Source organism: Mustela lutreola, chromosome 3 (assembly GCF_030435805.1).
Source record: "Mustela lutreola isolate mMusLut2 chromosome 3, mMusLut2.pri, whole genome shotgun sequence".
NCBI classification, from domain to species: Eukaryota; Metazoa; Chordata; class Mammalia; order Carnivora; family Mustelidae; genus Mustela; species Mustela lutreola.
Window position 1 is genome coordinate 144,360,623 of NC_081292.1, and position 5,206 is coordinate 144,365,828.

General features: G+C 38.6%; 1 non-coding gene across 1 annotated transcript; it reads right to left on the reverse strand.

The window, feature by feature from the left end:
- Nucleotides 1–247: 247 nt before the first annotated feature.
- On the reverse strand, nucleotides 248–350 carry LOC131828333 (U6 spliceosomal RNA). Its single transcript, XR_009352355.1, has one exon. It is a non-coding gene; the product is annotated as a U6 spliceosomal RNA (small nuclear RNA).
- Nucleotides 351–5,206: the final 4,856 nt, after the last annotated feature.

A 5,206-nucleotide genomic window follows, 5' to 3' on the forward strand; every position in this document is an offset into this window, starting at 1 on the left:
TGAACATTTTGAATGTTGTGGAGAATGCCAAGGTAGCTATTTCATGATCTTCCTTCTTGAGCTTTAAGATGTACATTTCAACAAATCTAAGAAAATTTTAATTATACAATGAACCATTGTTTTATGTACCATGAAGAAACAAAAGGCTGCCAACTGAACTATGGCCCATGCTTTCTTACCACTTCGAATTTTATTTTATGTTTAATGAAAGTGCTCTTTTAGACTTACCAGTCATAATTTTTTTTTTTTTAATATGGAATGCTTCAAGAATTTGCCTGTCATCCTTGCTCTGGGGCATGCTAATCTTCTCTGTATCGTTCCAATTTTAGTACAAAGTGAGCACAGTCATCATTTTTTTTTTTTAATCACATATTACAGGGCTCTGTTTCTGCACCTTCCTACATGTAAAGTAACTTTTCACTTCAGTTCATAGCACAGTGGCATCATTTGGAAGATATTTTTACAACAATAAATCTCAAGTCATGTGGTATTGACATTGCACATCACTCACATGAAGTGACGGCTGAGAACCTAGGACCACATTTTTGCATGTAGAGCCAACGGTGCCCACAATACCTTTTTGCTGCATCTGATTTCAGAAGAATAAAAAGGTGAGAAAAGAATGTGCATCTTAGCATCAGTAACATACAATAGCACCTTCTTCAGGGGTCTTCTCACAGGTCACTGGGAATTGTTTCCTTTCTTGTGTCCTGGGCATCTTTCAGGAGCAGAGATCAACAACAAAGCTGAGGTCTTTCAGAAAGCCTTAGAGGACAGAATGAGCTGGATATCAGAAGGCGGTGAGACTTCACACTATCCTAGGCAGGACAGGGTCCTAACTCAGTCACTAGCCAGGCTGTGGCAACAAGACGACTTGGTCATGCAGCAAATCCTCACACGATTGTGATGTCTGCAAAATTCCCAATCAAGTCGAGAGTAAAGTTTATGTAGGACTCACCTCTGTGGCTTCATTACCCACATGCCTTGCACAAAACAGGTCACAGGTGAAAAACAGTTGATAGGACAGTTAACTGTAGATTCTTCTCAATCTCATTCCTCAGTGAAATAATACTGATCTTTCAGTAGTGATAGCCTCTAATATGAGGAGTTACTACCAGCCCAACCACTGTTTTAACTGCTTTACTTTCCTTAACTAATTCACTCTTCAACAAGCCCAAAAGTAGATACCGTTATTCTCCTGATATTACATAGGAGGAAGCTGAGGCATGGCGTCATTGCTTAACTTGCCCAGGATCACACAGCTGGGAAATGTCAGAACCAGATAGCTCAGGCAATTTGGCTTAGCATTCACGCACTTAACCATTATACTTAATCGCCTCTACCATGTAATACTGAAAAGTTGTCATAAAAGAATAAAAACAAATACGATTACTAAATTTGCAGATAGAAAATGTATGACGTAAACCACACTTTCTGGATTTTCAAGAAACGCTTGTTTATTGATTGTTCAAAGAATGAGGCAGAAAGAAGTACTCCATGGTATGTTAAGATTAACAGTAACAAAACCCACACGATCAGCAAATGCACTAAAGAGGGGAAGGGAAGACTGATCTTAAGACTGTGACCATGAAGTTGAAGCAAATGTCAAACCAAAGAAAGTTTCAGGCTCTCCAAAGAGCACCTATAATGGATACACGAACTCAGTGTGAAAGTCCTCATGCAGGCCGGTCAAGGGTTAAGTTCAGGCTTTATTTTGACCACAAAAGCCATGAGACAACATTTGGAATTCAGTGAGCTACGACAATGAATTACCTTGAACTGAAATCAAGGATTACGAAGTCTTGTCATTGTCTGGACACTGGCAGGCTGTGGTGAGTATTGCGTTAGGAAAGCTAATTAAGCCAAGGAATTGAATTTTTCTTTTTTAAAGAAATGGCCATTAGGTGTTAATCAACTGTAAAGAAGAAAGCAGAAAGCCAAGGGTATCCATAAAAGAGCTTTGCCCTATAAGCACAGTTGCCTCCCCTCTGACCTCCATAACTGGGAAAGAATTTGGCTCTGGCAATATTCTCTGTGAAGTTAGCAGCTTGAATCACTGCCACCAGCAAATGAGTTTTCTCTCCTCAGAATGAATTTTCCTGAACTGCTGAAACACAGGTCTGTATGTTCCTGGATGGCTACTATTTGGAAGATTGCTAGAGATACTGCAAACTCTGCCCTCTTACCCCCAACCCCTTACCTGGAAGCTGTGAGTTGGGGTATTTAGCCTCTGGTTCTATGGAACAAAATTCACAGAAAGGAAAAACTGATTGGGCAAGTAGGTGATATGCCCAAGGTGAAAAGTAAAGATTGCCTCACAAATAGGAAGACACAGAAAACAAAGGAGGAGCAACTTATTTATTGTGCTATCTCTTACCTTTGAGATAATCCACATGACTGAATTACTGATTTTTGATGGCCCCAGAAAGCAATATTTGGGGATGGGCAAGGAACAGCAACTGAATTCTACTGAGTCTGAAATCTTCTCTGAGTCAGCTGTAGTGAATGGCTGGCTGGCACGGGGTCCAGCTTACTAGGAAACTTTCACTTCTCCCATGTCAATAGTCTGGAGATTTTCACATTCACATTCATATATGTTATACAGATGTTATAGAACATATGTGTGTGTGTGTGTGTGTGTGTATATTCATATATATATATATGAACATCTATCAGTTTTTACAAAAATGTATATTATAACATTTTATATATATAGTATTATATATAATATATATAACATTTATATATATAATATATAACACATATTAACATATAACATTAAAATGTTATTATAACATTTATATATATAGTATTGTATATAATATATATAATATATATAACATTTATATATATAATATATATAACACATATTAACATATAACATTAAAATGTTATAATATACATTTTTGTAAAAACTGATAGATGTTCCACTACCACTGCTGGTTCTACTACTTCTATCACTACTCAAAACAATCTCTTGATTGTTTGCCTTTTGCGAAAACACATTCCCATGTGGTGAGTTGGCTGGCCATAATGTTCTATCACTCTCTCCAGAGCCAAGGAAACCATTTAGGGCATTGTTGCAAATCCTCTTGTCAATGCCAGGTCCTGTTTAGTCACGTGATTCTATAAAAACAACATATCATTTGGAGAAGTACTCCAGCTCATCCATTCAGATCCTATCCCATTTAGTGTTCTGACTGTGCATGCTCTTTCAAATGAAATACCCCCTAATCGGGGCACCTGGGTGGTTCAGTCAGTTAGGCGCCTGTCTTTGGTTCAGGTCATGATCCCAGGGTCCTGGGATGGAGCGCCGTGAGGGCCTCCCTGCTTGGCAGGGAGGCTGCTTCTTGCTCTCTCACTTCCCCTACTTGTGTTCCCTCTCGCTGAGTCTCTGTCAAATAAATAAAGTAAATAAATAAATAAATAAAGTCTTCAAAAAAAGAAAAAAAAATACCTCCTAGTCTGCTGAATGTTGAAAAATGGAGTCCTTTTGAAGAAGCAAAAACCAAATCATGATAGAAGTAGCAATATTATTGTAGTATATTTATTTATTTTGGCAAGCACCGTTTCTGGCTCATAGTAAATAATAAATATATGTCAAATAACTAAAGCATAAATATGTGGGGGATACTGAATGCAGCTGGATGTTTTGTGTATCTCTCCCACTTCATGCTATCACTTACTGTCTTCCAGTTGCTTTTTCTACGTCTTGGCTCCTGGACTGTTCCAGATCTCCCTGTGTCCTGGCCCTACTGCGACAAGCAAGGTGCAAGTAGTCACCTGAGGGCTGCCTCAATTCCCCCCTCATTCTTAGGGGTACAATTTCTAGAACTCCCTCCTCTCTGTGTCTGCAGCATGTTACCTAGGGGCTGGGGGTGCAGGGTAGGCATGTGGGAGCACATGGGCTTGTCCGCCAGCTTCAGGGACTCCGAGAGGACTTCCTTGGGGACTCCCTCTCTCTTTGCCCCTTCACCTGTCACCCATCTGTTATATGAAGATGGCAGCAACTATGCCTATACAAGAGAGCCCAGGGACAGTCCCAACAGAGAAAATGGACACGGGACATAGACGGACAGCTTTCTAGGGAAAATACACAGAGCTCTAGGAAAAAGAAACAAAAAGAACAAATCCCACTTGTTGCCAAAGAATGTGAAATTAAAAAGATTCATATATACCTGTTGGAAAGACAAAAAGTAAAAGGAATGAGAGAGAGGATGGGGAAAGGCATTCTTATTGTTGGGGGAAAATAAATTCATTCAACTCACTGGAGGACGATTTGCAGTATGTATAAAACTCTTAAAAGAAGGATAGTGTCAAACTCAGGAATTTCACTTCTAGGAATTTTCCAAAGGAAAATGAAATTAGACAAGATGTACAGTTGACCCTTGAATAACACCGGGTTGAAACGCATGGATCCACTTACATGTGTATTTTTTTTTATAAACACAATACAATGCTGTAAATGTACTTTCTCTTCCTAATGATTTTCCCAATAATATTTCCTTCCCTCTAGCTTACTGTAAGAATACAGTGTCTAATGCACATAATATAAATGTTAACTATTTACATTATCAATAAGATTTCCAGTCAACAGGAGACTATTAGTAATTAGCTTTGGGAGGAGCCAAAAATGATATATGTGGATTTTTGATTGAACAAGGAATTGGTGCCCCTAACTCCTACATTGGTCAGGGTCAACTGTATATACAGGGATGTTCAATATAGCACTAATTATAATAGCAATGCAGGAGCTTGATGAAAGAAATTGAACTCCATTGTGTGTGATCATTAACATGATGTGTGTGTAGGTGTGTGTGTGTGTGTTTGACACAGGAAGGTTTGAATATGGTGTTCAGTGAAAAAGCAGACCACAGGACAGTTGATTGGATGTGATATTTTTTGCAAAAATATTTCTATCATGCTTATGCTTTAAGTCTGTAGGGATATGTACAAAATAGTAACAGCAGTGAGAATATAGACAATTTACATTTTAATCTTTCTTCCTATATGCATTTGTGCTTTTTGGCAAAGTAAGTGTGTTATTTCAGCAATAAAAAGTAATTGTTCATGTGCAGTCAAAAAACAAAAGGGAGGTTTTCATTTTTCTATTCCCAGTAAGAAAACCCACAAAAGTTATAACATTTTGGGGCACCTGGGAGGCTCAGATGGTTGAGCATCTGCCTTCGGCTCAGGTCATGATCTC